Source organism: Bombus vosnesenskii, unplaced genomic scaffold, assembly GCF_011952255.1.
Source record: "Bombus vosnesenskii isolate JDL3184/JDL3185 unplaced genomic scaffold, Bvos_JDL3184-5_v1.1 scf7180000013266, whole genome shotgun sequence".
Classification (NCBI taxonomy): domain Eukaryota; kingdom Metazoa; phylum Arthropoda; class Insecta; order Hymenoptera; family Apidae; genus Bombus; species Bombus vosnesenskii.
This window is the reverse complement of record NW_022882926.1, coordinates 2,660,421-2,677,727: the sequence shown is the minus strand read 5'-3', so window position 1 is coordinate 2,677,727 and position 17,307 is coordinate 2,660,421. Positions and strand designations below refer to the sequence as shown.

At 37.6% G+C, this 17,307-nt stretch overlaps 1 protein-coding gene across 1 annotated transcript in view; it reads left to right on the top strand.

The window, feature by feature from the left end:
* The first annotated feature begins 437 nt into the window (after positions 1-437).
* LOC117243520 overlaps positions 438-17,307 on the top strand; it is a 39,845-nt gene continuing 22,975 nt past the window's right edge. The window contains exon 1 of the mRNA XM_033511086.1: positions 438-1,225. The gene's annotated coding sequence lies outside the window, so the exon portion shown is untranslated. The remainder of the gene's footprint in view (positions 1,226-17,307) is intronic.

Genomic DNA, 17,307 nt, shown 5'->3' with positions numbered 1-17,307 from the left:
CAGATATTAATATCTCCCTTCCCTCTAAGAAGAATAAAAAAAGAAGAGAAGCAAGAAACAGCGAGCCCTCTCTACCAAGAAAATAATATCCACGGCTCCGAAGAAAAATTCTTCCCCCAAAATTTTCGCCACATTTATCCCTCTATACTAACAAACAAAATCGATCGTGAAAAGGAACGCTTGGATCGTCTCTTAGCTTCGCGATACCGAAAGGAACATCGGAAGCTACATTAGCCCTGTTCGGCCGCCGCGGCATCGTGATCGTGTCATTGTCTGCGGTCAGATCGAGTGGTGATGGGGAAGGGAAGAAATAGAAGCAAAGTGGGAAAGTGAAAGAGGGAGACGCAAAGTCTGGCAGGGGCGCAAACTCGTTTTGAGGAGAGGGTTAGCTCGGGAGCGGCCAAGAGGGGACGAAGACGAGCTAGGGGCTGGAAGGGCGCTCAGATGCGGCGCAGGTGGGGGTGAGTCGAGATTGGCTTTTCGCGAGCGTGAAACTCAGTAGTACGCTACCACCCACGCATGTAGTACGCACGTTCGCTCCACGTGTGCCCCGAACGAGAACGATCCTCGATTTTACGCGATCTGCGAGAATCGGATAGTGTCCCTTTATCACCCTGGTGCCAGGTCGAGCGATTTCGAGCGGTTTCAAGAGGGTACATCGACGAAATCCAGTGATCTGCAATTTGAAGATTCATAAATAATCAATCGATCATTTAAACGGATCGAGAAGAGCGTAGATCGGGCAGGAACAAGAGAAGATACAAGAAGATAGAAGCTTGAAGTTGCACGAGTTTGTAGAGAAAGAAGAATAGAGGAAGAATCTCGAACGTGATAATAGGTTCGTATTATTTGAAATTAAGTATTCGTATCTGCATCGAGGAAACGTTGGACGTCGTAAGGTTTGAAAGAAGAACGCCTGGCACCGGGAGGATCGAATGAAAACGCGGAATAGGATGCGAAGGGTTCGTATTCGATGAAGATCGAGCTTACGCGCAGTAGAAGAGATGGAACGAGAAGCTGCACGATTATTTTGCTGATCGACGCGTCAGCGTTCCTTTCGCGGCAGAAATCTAAGATGAAAATCCGCTCGGCGGGACGAGACATTTTTTCAAGTGGCGCGCTGACGACGCTGCCTCTGCGACTCGCAGCTGAGAATCCTGATCGTTAGCACCTTTAAGAGACCGTTCCTGAAGATCGAGAATCAGCCATCGTCTTCGACAAACTCGTAAGCTTTTATTATTTTTCTATCTTTCAATTTTATTAAATATTTATAAAGCTTGCCCGTGTCTTTTTCGTTAGTTGGCTTGTGAATTAATCTCGTTTGGGGTGGTATAATATTTATAGTAGATGTTTGAGAGCGATCTCAAAGGGACGAAAATAGGGGATGCTTCCTTTATAAGGATTCACGAAGCTGCGAACCTCTAGTTAAAAGAGGTAACGTTCTGCAGATTAACAGGCCACAACGTTTAGTAGCTTGCCAGGTTTCGACTTTCCGTGGCCAGCATTGTTTGGTACCGGGGAAACCATTGAAAACCAATGACAATTAGAGAAATTCACCGTCCAGACCTCTAAGTTACTTCCGAATCGACAAAGAGAAAATCGAGTAGTTTCCAATTAAACCAAGCCAAACGAATTGTTCTTTTAAATGGTATCTAATTTTGTATGCAATAATCGAAAGAAACGAATAATTCTATACTTTGCTTATAATTTAGACTTAATTACTGTTTAATGATAGAAAATATGTAATCTTAAATATTAGAAGTAGAGTTACATAGTGCATCTGAAGCGACTATTTACTCTTCAAAAGATCAGTTTTATCGTTTTCTACTCTTTTCCACCATCGGTCTGAAATATTTTCTGCGACTACGTTTCACTAAGCAATTCTCTATGAGCTACAGATACGGAAATGTCGTTACACCGTAACAGTGTTGGCTAATGTTCCAAGTTGAACATTTTTGAAACGATTTTCTACGTCCAAAGGGTATCTCGTTACTTTGATATATCATTCAAAATTATTTACAATCGTATTTTAATCTTTCTTGCACGTTATTATTTCACATTCCTATTTTGCTCGTAATAGAACTGTGTTCATCGAGAAACTCTTAACTTTTGAAAGATGTACGTTGATAATCGAACTCGTTTCAGTTGAAATTGATGTATTCTACTTTTTCGAGCGATCGTTCTTATCAATTCAGTGTGAGAAACACGCGTTCTCGTACAGAAGCTAATCTTATTATTGCATTCGAAGCATGGCTCGACGCGTAATCTTTCAGTAACAAGGCAAACATACGAACGTCCACGAGCCTGCCAGTTTCGTCTATTAATTAATTCTCAACCACTGATACACGGCGAACGGAGATTACCATAGAATGCAGATTTTGGAGATGTGGTTCCATGCAAATTGTGTTTCATCTGATGGCTAGTGGGACAATAGAGAGGATATTATCCCCGATAACATTTACGCAAACGTTATAACAGATCATGTTACAATGTAAACCTACAGATTACCATAAAACGTTTCAACCTTTGTAACTCGACTTTTTCGATCCAATTGTATTTTTCACTACTTGAGACATTTTCTAAGTTTAAGGAAAATATAAGGGAATAATTACTGATATCCGTAATTTTTCGTTTCAAAAAATCCATTAAATGTTTTTCTGAAACACGAACCCTTTGAGATTCGAATGTTTTCAGACTATGGGAAGATTTTTTTTGTAGCAATTAATATAACTTCTTACTTTGTAGAATTGCTTTCGATGTTTCATGCATTTTTTCATATTATGTACACTCTGTACATTCTTATGTTCTCAAGTTTTCGAATTTCGTAAGCTTGTAATCAAATAATAATTGAAACGTACATTTCTTGACGTTTTTACAAAGATAATATACTCCAATAAAAAAAAGATTAATTACATTTAACAAAATTAAAAATAGTAGTTAACGGCACAAACGATAATAAACAACTTGCCAAAGTATGATATTGTGCACATGTAAAAGGTGAAAGGTCCTTTTGTTTCTTAAAATGAAAGCAAGACAGAACCTAAGAATTCGAGAACTACAGCCCTCCTTAGTCCTTTTGTTGCCACCTGACTGATACATCCGCCCTTAATGCTTACGCGACACATAGGTGCCATTTGTTTACGTTTGTATTTATAAAACGTACATATCAAAATGGCCAGGATATTCTTCGCATATATCACGTATTTGCGGCTGGCAGTAGAAAGCTTAAGAAATTTACAGGGAATCCTATCATCTGGCAATGAAAGGGGCAGGATGGAGGAAGGGGCGTTATCGTACAAGTAACGTAGAATCGTTTATTTCAACGGCACAGAAAAAAGAGTATCAAACGATGTTAAAGCACAATCTCACTGCCAACTTTGGTCCGTGCAAAATTACATAACTATCCGGGTGCCATGTAATACCGGCGAATATTAGGAGCGTGGAACGCCAAGGAGCCATGGCGTTACTCTTTTCAGGAATGTAATCAAACGGAATGACGAGAACGTCAGACGCAGAAGACGGTGCTGGAAACATTGGCATGACGAGTCGACTTGTTTCAACATCCTCACGAAGCTCGTCGATCTTGCAAGTTAAATTAAAAGTAGGGAACTCAGTTCCGCGAATATTAATAGTTCTAATCCGAAAGCTGCAAGAGAAATTTATCCGTAAGATAAATTTTCCTCGGAGAGTCGAGCAACGAAAGAAAGGGAAGAGTTCTATGCTTCGTTCCTGTAACTCTGTCTTTTTTCCTTTAATCGAGTTACGACTGCAAATGTTACTCCCCTAGTCGCACTTCCTCCGGCTAAAGCTCACCATCTGGCCAACTTCTTTTAAGTAAGAAGTTGAAGTTAAGGGAAATTGTTCGAGTAAGAACTTGCCACTTTTTTTTTTACGAAAGCCTGCGAGCGACAATTCGAATTCCTCGGAATTAATTCGAGCTTCTTCGCACTGTGCTTCACACGTGTCCACTTTCGTGTTAGGTGGAAAGATTCGATAGAGAAGTGGTATTATCATGGAAGTTTTTATATCTAAGGTAACTAGGAGTGAGATTGAATTCTAGTAGAGAAGTTTGTTAGGAGAAATCTATTTTTATATGTTTAAACATATCACCGTTTCTACTCATAAAGATTTAGAAATTCATTAAAAAGATCCTCCAGATAAATAAAGGTCTTATGCGCTTATCTCGTTTCTAGAAAAAATGAATGCGAACTGAGTAGTTCCAGCTGAGCTCTTTAATTAATTAAATAATCTCTTAAGTAATTCTTTATGGAATCACGAAATTTTTTCTATATTTCACCGACACAGCTGAATGGCTCAGAATTTCTAGACGATTTTTAAAAATAATTTATGTCGATTCATGTTTCCTGGATAACGTTATACTCTCCCACACTTGTTGATAAAAGCTCTGGGGGAAAGAAACTGGATTCTCATAATAGCCGAAGGGTCAAGGATAGCCATGCGCAAAGAAACGAAAAAGGGCACGTTTTTGCCCTCCCATTGGCGACCATTTAATACAAAAAAAAAAAAAAAAGTGAAAGAAACCTGAAATCAAGGCTGAAACGCCGTGCGACAGTATGTGGGCTGCATTATAAAATGGCGGGTCGAGATACGAGCAACGGATATTGAGGACTATTTGAGGGATGTGCCCTTTTACGAGCTCGATCAAATGTATCGGATGTCCCTTTCTTCTCGTCCTCGACCGCCTAGATTACTAATGCATTCGACAATCTACGCTGAACATTTCTATCTCTCTTCTCGAACGAGTTTCACCCTATTGTTACGGCGAAATAAATTTCTACTACTTGCTTGACCTATAGCACTGCGTCTTAGTGACGTAAACAGGTGATGATCTTCTTTATGGTATGCAGAACAGTATTGCACAAACGAATTAGTTACTAATGGAATTCATTTACAAATTATTCGAATTAATACGTTTTTCTGGAAAATATAGTAACAGGTTCGATATTAAAGCAAATTTAAGTTCGCAAGTAAATTCTAGGAAGTTCGAATCATTCGATTATCTTATCCAACGCAACATTCTAAGATTGTAAGAAAGAAATCTGTAGCCTTGTAACTTTGAACGTTTGACGATCTGTGAATCTTGACTTTCTACGAAGTGGTATCTCGAATTTTATATTAATTTCTTAAAAAAAGAAGATTGTTCTAAGAAGTTCGCCTTAGGAAACTCGAGACTTGAAATTCGTTCTCGTAGAAGTGAACAATAGCTTCTTTCCTCTGTTTCGACTCAAAGGAGGCGAGGACGAGGCTTCCCACGCAGATTTCTTTCGTGATGCCAATCGAACACCTCTTGAAAAAGATCCACGCTGTTCGTAGAATTTCGTAATTGCTGCAGTTAGAATTGTGCCTTGATTAAACAGACATTTATTCTAATCCCAGGGAAAGTTTCAGAATAACAATAGCATCAGTAATTAGAAAAGCAAGCTTAACGAAGCCAGATAAGAAATGATTCTTGGTAATTTCAATTTTTAAAAGCGATATAATCGGTTCTCACGTAAATAAACGACTATTCTTATAGTCCTAGGATTTCCTTAATATTTATTTGAAGATAATGGAAAAGAAATTGTCTTGTACGTCACTCAGATTCCTTTTGTCGCATCGTTGCGTGTGAAATGTCCGCGTAAAGTCATATCGTGGTTATGGTTCGGATTAAAGAAATATGGAGGATCGATCGCGTAAAAATTATGGCTCCCGCGGGTGGCTCGATCTCGTAAAATTTTTTCCCCGTCGTTTCTTGCAGCGCGACACTGCTAAGCTCCGTGTCTACGAGCGTGTAAGACAACGCCGTGCCATATTTTACAAGAAGGGAATCGATACTGTCCGTGGAACTTAACTTCGAAGCGCTGGATCTTTGCGGGTTGAAACACTTTTAAATTACAATATACAGGATCCAGAGAAAATTGTATTCTTAAGTTCTCTTTCAATCTTTTCCCATATAATTTCAAAGTAATATAAAAATGATGCAATAATCGCCCTTATAATACTAATAATTAATAATACTAATAATCGCAATAATACTTGAAGCAAACGAAGTAAAATTATTAAAAGTATTCAATTATTTTTATATAAATTTATAATTGGACATAAAAATCTCATTAATTATGCTTTACGTTTCGTTCCGGTGAATGGAGCTCATATTCTTCTCTCAGCTTCTTTATTTAAATTTCAAATTGTTGTCTCTGTCATCGTTGCACTTTTTTAAAGTATGGGTCTCGTATCTCACAACAATGATCTCTAAAATCTAGCAAATATCAATCTCGACAGGCAAGGAAATTAAGACCGAATCGTCGTTCGTCACTCGTCAGAGATTTCGAAATTGAAATTGAACGGGGCTCACGAAAGAGCATCGATACAGAAACGTGGAAGCGGGAATTTTGTCCGGCCGAAATAAAAAACAAATAAGCTCACGGGTCGTTTGTTTGCTCTCCTTTACGCCGGGCCGCGTCACTGATGCAAATTCCCGCGATATTCGCTCGAAAATAGGCTGTCAGGAAGCGGAGACCGGTCCACGTGTCACGATGTCCACGCATGACCGATCAGCGTGGACCGTGAAATAAATATGAAAAGTTGTAGCCTGATTTATGACCGGCGAACGGTCCGCCGTTGATTTATGATGCTGCGCCGGAAAGCGTCGGCTTTATTTTCTATCTGCCACGACGGCGTCCTCCTCTCCTACGAAATCGTCAGTCATCGATGGGACAGCTTCGCGTTTTCTTTTGAATTTATGCTTTTTCCGCCGTCGGTGACTTTATACTGGAATTTTGAGAGATTTATTTCGAACATCGTGAAATAACGTTGTCTATGATACGCTGCGCGACACCAATCTCAGTTAGTTAGAATGTTGGAATATTTTAAAGACACTCTATGAGTCTTGTTTAATAAGCTTGTTTAATTTTATAAATGTTTGAATTTCTTTTTCTTTTTTTTTACAGGTTTTAAAATAACGCCACATTTCCCATATTCGAACTTTTATTTTTCCTGTGTAGCTTTCAAATTTGACACGTTTAAAACTATGTTTATTGCTCATTTATTATTCCGAACATCCAAATGGAAAAATAAAATTAATTTCAATATAAAATTTCATTGCTACTATGCTTCTGCAGCAGGCATGTCTAAGCTAATGAGTTTTCTTGCAACCCCTATAAACATAAATAGTAATCTTTCTATTCGGTAAATAGTAATCGTACTGGTCGCAATGACTCGTTGTAATTAAACTCTAAACACGATTGTTTCTTCTCAGAAGCAAGCAGCAATTCGGAGCAAGTAAACAGCAGTGATTGCTTCTTCCGAGAGCAAGTAGTAATTCAGTTAATATCCCCGACATAAGGAGAACGAGGATCCCACTCGAGCTCCCCCTTGTAATTTCCCATCAGCGATGCTCGAAAGTTTATTTGCTCTACGAGCGGTTCTCTCTTGACGTTTCGGCTGCTGCTGTGTTAGGCATTGTCAAGAGCGTGGGTCGACCTTCTTGACAATGGTCCGCCGAATAGTAATCAAGCTACTTAACAACGTTTCACTTGCCACTATAACAAAACATTGGTATCTGTCTCCACGAATTTTTTGTCATTGTTTTCTGAGCTATCGTCATTTTTTCCGGTAGTTTCTATCACTAATTTCAGGATCTGGATACCATGCCTTATGCAAAGTTCTTTTAATCAGATAGATAAATTTGTTACATATTTTTAGATGTTAATATTTATCGTTACTCAAACGCTCTTCCTCTATTCGTTTCTTTCAATTTCGTCGTCAATTGAATTTCTATTAGTACAAGTGTTGGAATTTTTAAATTGGAGAATATAAATAGAATCGAAATAAAAGAATCTCTGTGTAGTTTTGAACAATAAATATCATTACTGTCATGAAGGAAGCATTTCTCTTCTAGATAAGAACAAATCCTGTGTATCATTTCCTATGCTTATCTCATTTCTAGAAGAAAATACACTTATTCTACTTTTCGCCTCTTCAAGTCCAAATTTTATCAATCGAATATTCAATTCCTTGCAACTCTTCAAACATAAAAATATCTTGAAATCTCAGTCGATGGCACGATATCGACGTCAATTAAGCTCAAACCCGTCGTCTTCTCAACTATGTGGGTCGATGCGGATTTTTCAGCGTATTCCACGGTAAGGCTGTCCATTGTAGTTCCTCGCATACAGCTTCGGGGCTCGAAGGATTTGCAGGATGTGCCGGTACAACGGTGGTGAACCTCTATACACCTATCGCCGACGGATTCTCGGGTCGGATTTGTGTTCACGGAACTGGGAAAGCCGGATGAAAAAGGACGAGGAAAATGGAAGCAACCGTGATAAGATCGAGAAATCGCTGCCACATATTCTCTCACCCTCTATTTGGATGCGCTCTATATGCCTAATCGTATGCAAATCGCGGCTGTGACTCGCCGTTAGCCGAATACAGACGTCGATGCTCCGAATCGATAGAGTCTACTCAACGATATAAATGGGTAAACAAGCCCCGGGAGCCCGCTGGAGAATGATGAAATCGGTATTTGCATGTAAATGCCCGAACGTCTTTATCCGATGCTAAGACTCCCGTGATTTTAGCAGAAGTCTAGTGAAATAGGAGCATATTTGTCAGACATCAATGATTTTTACGAAGAAGGGGAAACTCTACTTGTTTATACCAAATCTTATTCCAATCTTTAAATTATTGTAATGAATAATTGTAATTTTGATTATATAGCAATTTAAAAATGATTTTAGGGGAATGTGGAATTATTAAGTGAAATAGGAACTTATTTATCGAACACCAGCAAATAAATTGATAGGAGAATTTTTGTGGGGAAGGAGAAATTCTGTTTGTTTATAGCGTATTTTATTCTAATCTTTGGATTATGCTTTTGATTTAGTAGAAGCTCTAAATTATGGATTATAGATCTGACTCACAGTAAAGCTCGATTTGAATAATTGTAATTTTGTTTACATAACAATTCAAAAATGATTTTAGGGGAATGCGAAGTTAAGTAAAATGAAAACGAATTTGTCAGACATAAGTAAGTTAATGGACTGATCTTTCTGCATTTCTTTAATCAAAACGTCGAGCATTTCTTCATTTTTCAAAATATTATCCTTTAAATGAAGTTATTCGGGTCACTACAAAATAATGACCGGCAATGAGAATTGAATGAAGGGAGACGAAGATGGAGCGAAAAAAATGATAGAACTTGAATTATTCAGTTTCGAAATAGTATACAAGGTATTTTAACAAACGAAGAATGGTAGTTTTGTGAAACACAAGGAATTTCATTTGGTTGCAGCGTATTTTATTTTAATCTGTCAGTAACATAGATTACAGATCCGATTAAATTAAAGCAGTTTCTATTCGTAATAAAATTTAGATTGAATTCTAGTTTCACTTTCAAATATAAATTACACATAATGTTTCAATATTACGTCGGCTGACATGATATTACAATAATGAAGAAGTTACAGTGACTTAAGTAGCTACTGTGGCAAGAGTTTAAGAGATCGATCATCTTATGAAATTGTAATGTGATTTATACTTGGGGCCAGGAATTTAATTTTCGTTCTACAAATATTCTTAAAGAATCACGAAGGTGTAAAAAGTAACAGAATCTATCATCCCATAGTGGTCATCTAATGGAACGTTGAACAAAGAATTGCTTGTCCGAGAGAACTGGCCCATACGTTGCAAGTACTTGTCGCGTTAACGCTAGAATTACCAACCTGTAATCTAAACAGATTATACATAAACAATTATAATTAAATTAATATAACGTAGATAATTAATTACACGTTATTGCTAATCTGCGAATTTGTACATCTATTCATTTAATATGACATACATATGACATGATTACAGAATTTAATTTAATTTAAATCTCTGTAATATTTAGATCTTTCCTTACATTCTATTTCCTTAGTTGTGCACTGGACAAAAACATGGATCTGCATAAGAGAATCGACAATTTAATCACAGATCCCTACCTCAATAATACTAAAACTCAAATTTGCCATAAGTACTGTAACATTAACAAGTTTGTAATTCATCATTTTGACAAGTACTAGTGTTTTTGCAGTCAGAATAATAGAAGTATATAATCCAAACAATGAAATAACGAATTTACATCAACGATTACGTAATCGCAGACATCAATTTCATCGTGCAAACGTACACGAAGTGTTGGTAACATGTACTCGAAAATTTGGACTACAACTGGCGAATTCAGTAACGAGCCGGGCTTGGGCCTAATTAACTGTCGGATGAATAATTGAAGTAGGTTAAAATACACGCGCAGTTTGATCGATTATTTAAACTGTGGGACTGTGTTGGCCAGGCAAAAGGGGAATATTGCACAGCGAGAGATTGAATGGATTTTAATATTAAAATTGGAGAATTCGTTTATCGAGCACGTAGCGCCGGATTTAACGTCTGAGACCCTTCACAGGGATAAGAGACTCTCGTTAGCTCGTCTATTTTGTTGCTCCTGTCGAGTTTCGCATTAAAAAGAATCGCATTAAAATAACCGAATCGAGTCAAACGATGCGCTCCATCCGTTGAAACGTTCAACAGGTATTGCGTGCATCGTTTGATAAATGATTTACGAACCCCGAGCTTGCTCTTTTCGCTCGTTTTGGTAAGAAATGATCTTAGAATTGAGCGTGGAGAACGCGCCACGTCCATTTATGTTTATTTTCGTGACTTTGATTCAGTACGAGATTAATGCTGGAATAATATTTTTAGGAAGTTAGTTCCTCTGTCGTGAGTGTTTTCACAAGTGGATTAAACACGAACCGAAAGTAATAGTAATTGTAGTATAGCAATATCGTGCGATTTCTTTTTATTTTCATCTATTTCAAAAGTGCCGCAACTCGAAATAATTCAGTACTTTGTTAGAAAAACATCAAAACCATCAAAGGAGAATTTAAAAACTGGATAATTACAGCAATAGTATTTGGTCAATGTTTCAAAGAGGCTATTCCCCTCCGTTCAGTAAATAATTTTTTGTAAGCTTCTAAAAAGTTTCCCGCTTTACCTGCAAAATTTGTTCGAATTATGTCACTTGTGACATAAACATTAGAAATTTGTACGCTTACCCAACGAATGGATTAGGCAACGCGCAATGATATTACGCGCAGCATATTGTTCCAACCAACAATTCTATGAACAGTTGTGTCACCAAATTTTACGATTCAGCTTTAATATCAAATTTCATGGAAACGATAACCGTCTAGCCGCCCACTCCGCTCATTATTTCAAAATAATATAACGATGTCTCATAAAAATCGTCATAAAAAACGAGCATCGTGTCAAGCGTAGTAACGAGATTAATTTTTCAAAACGCACGGATTCCCGTCGACGGCTGTCGTCGACGACAAAAATGAGAAGGGATCGAGGCACGAAGAGAAGAAAGGAGAGAGAAAAAAGCTCCGTGGGGACGTGGAGCCCTTCCAAGGCCCTCGTTGTTTCGAGATTTCGCTGCGGAGATACGCCAATTATCAGACAATGAGATTCTGAAGCGTCTTTTGGGAATCTTAGCCCTTCACTTGCTCTGCTTGTGTTCCGTTCGTACGCGTTCCTGTGGTTGGCATTTATTGGTCGCTTTGACGAGACTCGCAGCCTCTCGATCGCAGGTATTTCCCCAGGATCCACTACGATCCATTACACAAATGGACGAAATTACATTTTCAGGTAAGTGTAAAGCGTCTGGGAAATCATGTACGACTGCGTACCATATTCTTAGCTTTCACGAAAGCACCAACGATAAATGAGCCTCTCGCAAGCTTAAGTAATCAGCTCTACCTTTTCTCAGCTTCTCAATTCTATTACACAAGTGCGCGGTTGATGTTCAGTTCTCAAGAAACAACTGGTTTGTTTCTATAAATTCACTAATTTCAATAAGATAGCATACATAATGGATACTACGTTTCGAGGTAAATTTAAGATTGTTCCATAGTTTTCAATTCGCGAGATTGATTAATCTAGCTTCTAGTCACTTTGCATTTTAAATAACGCGATAGGCGAGAGTGGTATTGGCCTTGTTCGAGGTAGAAGCAGTCTAATGGGCTCTGCAAATTTTACGTATTTTATGATTTATGAACATTACGATCTTCCAAGTGAGTTGTCTTACGGATCATATACATGCTATTTCTTCCACGAGTTTCTAAGCTTTTTATTGCCTCAAAAACTATTTGTTGCGTTTATTATGTAACTTGGTACAATCAATGTATCGATCGTAAAGTAAACAGTTGGTGCGGGCCGAGTTTTGTGTAACTTTGCAGCCTTCTTTTGTATCTTTTCGAGGGATTATTTCAATGAGGAAACGCGCGCAACGATCAACCCGTATTCGATTAGTTTGCAGTGGCGTGGCTCTGGGTAAACGAGTATGGACTGGAGCTAGAATCGAACTAGACTGTGTCTCGATCGGTGACGGATTTTCCGGACCATCGATATTTCCTTTCGTGTCCCGCCCCGTCGAAACGATCGATACGCCGCAACGTGATACGAAGTTTCGTCGGCCACTCTAATCCGAAAACCGGTCCCGCGATGGGACCAGCTGATAATCCAACTTCGACCAGTTGACAATCGCGCGTTGACACTCGCCGTTTCTCAGCGTTTGATAAAGCGCGCAGCGTCGGTGCGTCAACAGCGTGTCCGGGATCCGTCGAAGCTGACGTACGAATTAATCCCCGATCGAGTGATTCCTCTCTCGACTGAAACAGATATTGTTTCCTCTTTGGTATTTTTTGCTTGTTAAGAGTTTTGTACTGCCGATTGGGTGCGTGCGTGTATGTAAAAGATTCTGTATGTTGGTGAGTTAGATCTTTTGCAAGATCGTTTTAACTTGGCTATGCCTGAGCTGCTTTTAATAATTTTCAGAATAATTTTGCATTTCTTTTATTTTCGAATGATTCTAACGAATCTGTCGATGAAATTTTTATAAATTTTTATGGATAATAATCATCTTTTCAAAACGAAAGTTGAGCAATGCCAACAGTAGAAAAACAGTACCGAAGAGATCTCGAAACTTTTATTACTTATTTTGCAATTATATTTTTTTTAGAATAATAGACATATTTGGATTAATTTCTTTAAATGTGTTGCGAAATAGAGCGTTCTTAATCATTGATATTCTAAAGCATTTCGTTTTTTATGAAAGAATAATGGTAAAATTTAATTAATGCCAGAAACTTGTAGAAAATTCGATGAATAAGTTGTACTACGTCTGGTCTGATGGAAACGTCTGATTCTACTTACGCGCTCCATCAATGCCTCGTCTACACTGATTTTTCTTTCCCAGGGATAATTAAATACAATGTTCATTCATACGTATCTAATTGAGTCAGGGCTAACTTTGCGTTTCAATATAAATTTCTCGGATGGGCCACACGTGTGCTTTTGTCTTTGTAATATCGGAAAGCAACCCGGGTTGTTATATAACTTACGTAAAACCACAAATTACATCACTTGTTACGAAAGTTTTGCTTGGAAAATTTTATTGGAACATTAATTTGGAGAAGAATTTTAATTAGGTGCTTCGATAATAAAACGAGCGAAGATACAGTGAAGCAACATCATTTTAATATATGTATTACTCAGAAAGGAAAGAAACTCGTCGATTTTATTGAATCATTTTCATAAAGAGCATCAAACGCGAGATTCGAATCCTTAGACTCGCGTCTAGGCTTAAGAAACTCGAGGATATCATTGACTATACGAGCCGTGGATCCAGGTCGTCGAATATTACGTTCTCTTTATTATTGAAATTCGTTCACACGGCCATGGTAATTTACTTTTTTCCTCTCATTGGCCCCCGCAATTTCATTCCGCGGTTCGAGGAATTATTAAAATTCAATATTCGCCATGATTCCGCGAAATTTACATTTTCCCATCGTGGGGTATCGGTTGGAGAAGAATTCGGAAAAATGGTCACAACGCAGGTGACGATAGCAACCGATTTCATTTAATTTGCCTGCATTCGCAAGAAACGATCTCTGATTAAGTGTCAGCACTGAAGAAATAAGGACGTCTGATGTCAAAAAGAGATTTTAGTGATAGAGAATGCTAATATTCATAGAGTTTTAAACGATGATATTTGAGACGCGGAATTTTTCTGAATAATCTTAACACTGTACATTTAGAATTATATAATTTTCTGAATTTGTAGAAATTAAAATGAGGAATTTAATGGTCAAAATGTAAATTTAGAGTTATACAATGTTCTGGATCTCTATAGAATTAAGTAGTAGTTTATTCTCTATCATTGATGGTTCGAGAGAGCAATAGAAGTCCTTGTGAATCAGCGAGTTAATTTCTCGACGTCGGTGTAATTGACCCCTAAAACTGTGTTGCTTGTCGACGTTGCATGTCAATGAGATGCTTAGAATGCTGATTAGCCTCATTGTGCCTACGCCAAATACACCGACAAAGTTTCAACCTCCATATCCGCTGTATTCCGAACATTTCCAACAATCGTGACATCCTGTCTCCTCTTGGCAATACAACAAAGGAATCCATTTATGTGTCAACTCGTAAATTGTTATATGTGTCTTTCATAAGGAAACGTGGAATAAATGCAATAAAATTCGCCAAGCGTGTGATATACATAAATGGTGACATAATGAAAAGCATCGAGCGTGTCGCGATTCTAGGATCTTCTCTTTAATTCTCGCCATTAAACTAGCTGAAGGTTAAAATTGAGCAGCTATTTGGAATACCGGTGTATCTGCTAAAATCCTGCTTCTGAAATGTTCAAAATTGGAACCCTCATTCGTTTATGAAATCGCGATATTTATGAAAAACCTATAAAATCGATACTGTACAAATTTCATTTTTAATATAGAATAAAATGACGTCAAAAGAAAAAAACGACTACTTTAATTTCAGTAAAAAATAATGAAGCTTCAAAAAAAAAAAAAAAATTACTTTGGATCACCTTTTTTTCAAATAGCTGGTTTCCTCGTTACATTATAATATGAAAGGTAATTACATATGTGCAGTATCTTATTAAACGCACATTTAAGTAGTTATAGCGCAATAAAAATGGATATAAGAGTTTTCAAAAATATTTATCGAGCAGAAGACATGTGTCATGTGTTAAAATTTAATTTGTAATAATTCTTTCTAATTTTATAGCATTGTTTTTATCCAAAAATGACAATAAATTTTCAATGTCCTAACTTTTCTCATTTTTCAACATAACTGCAACAGCAGGTTTCAACAAAAATTCTGCAGATAACATTTCTTCTATTTTTATTTTATACGGGCAATATTCATTGAATCTCATGAATATCTTTAAATGTGTATCTTTTGTAATTTGAAATACATTAAACCGAAAAAGCGCGTTTCTAAAAAAATACCTTTTTTTTATCAACTTGTTTGTACTTGAGTGAATTATGGCAATACAACAATAGTAATTTACCGGTGTGTATAGTAAAGTCCGTACATTATAAAAATGTGACAATCGGAAAAATATCTCGAGAAACGCCCGTAATTCGAAAAACTCCTCCTCAGTTGCTTCATATCGTTCGAAATTTCTTTACTAAGTTAATGAAACAACGTGCCGAGCTTGCAATAGGCCAACAGACGTCTATTCAATCTTCTGTTTAACTAGATATCGTTTCGCCAGTTAAACGACCCTGTGAAATCATTGTCCCAGTAAAAAAATCAATTGTCAAATCGTATGTAGGTCAGGAGGATTTTTATTCAATGGACGACATGTGTGTCAGGATCATCTTGACCCAGAGGTTTACGACGCAGGTAGAAGGAAAGAGTTGTTCGGAGCAGACGTTTGAAAAACGGAAGACTCCTCTTTGGAATTCTTATCCTCGTGATTCGTATACTAATGCGCCTTACTTTCAAACCGAACGTCAAAGGAGCGCGAATATTTTTGAGTTATTATAAAATGTAAAATATTATCCTTATTTTAGATACGCTGTCAGTAGAATGCGCATATTCACGAAAAATATTTGTACGAATATAAGAAAGAAGCTTATGTAGAGCTTTAACGAGTTACTTCGTCTTTCACGGTGAGTATACATGTTAGCAAGATAATAGAAATGTTAAGAAACTATTTAAGTTCTAAGTCAACGCTAAGATAACATTCGTTTCATTAAATGGGTAGACTCTGCATGTTAACTGAAAATTCATGCTGTTATGAATACAACTAAAAGAATGAAATAATAAATAATTCTTCCATTTTCTGAATATTGCACTAAATACGTCTGATATTATATGTATTTTTACGTAGATATTTATTTATTTATCTGTATACGGGGATCAGCCCGTTAAAATGCACGTATTTACAAGGTTAGCTGGACTGCCGAATACAGATACGTAGAAAAGCGAAAATAAACATTTTTGCAAAATATAGATAACAAAGTATTGTTATACAGTAAATTTAGAACGATGATAACGCGTCGTAAATCGCTCGCTTGAATGACACGTCAGTGGAACGCTCGATGGAAAAGATCTATGGGATTTGAAAAGCTGTTAACTGGAAAGCAGATACGATTTAGTGTATCTGGATGGAAGTATTTAGACTTGTAAGCATGACGTTGAAATAGCCACGGTTTCGCTAGTTTTGAAGATGGTGCATTAAAATTGATCGATGCGAGGATACGCGATATTATTTAAACCTTTCCACCTTTCAATTTCCTACAAATGCATAAACATCCCTGCTACAGATATTGCACCAACTTCGTCGACATATCTGCATCAAAACTAAAATGACAAAAAGATTCTTAAATTCCGAATTCTTCTCGCTCAAAAATTTCCCTTCTACGCTAAAGAACTCGCACCTAAGTCACTTCCGTAATTTCCTCCTATTATCAAAATTTACTGTTCCAGCATTCTCGAGAGGTCAAACACCGCTCAAATATTATTAAAGAAACTCGGCAGAAGTGGCTACGAATCTAAATTAATCGCCGCCTTTAATAGTCGTTCGGATGGAAAAATCGTGTCCGCCTGGACAGCGTAGGACAAAAGGGGTACACGAATATGGCGCGTATTTAAAACGGAAGTGTTACAGAGAGGCGCGGAGTGCTCTTGTCGAGAACGCGGGGGTGGGTTCCGGCACATCGATCCCTCGGCTGCAGTCTGGTAGAGCCAACCCTCGTGGAAGGGTGCACAGGCCGATGAGATAGCAGGAAATTGAATAGTGCTTTCGCCTGATAGTGAGCCGAAGTAGCACTGTCACCATGCGCGAACCGTCTAGTCTGTTTGCTCGAACAAGCGTCGACGGAACCGCGTCACTCTTTTTCTCTTTATTTTAGATCACGTGACCCACTTGTGTCCTTTTGTACAGTC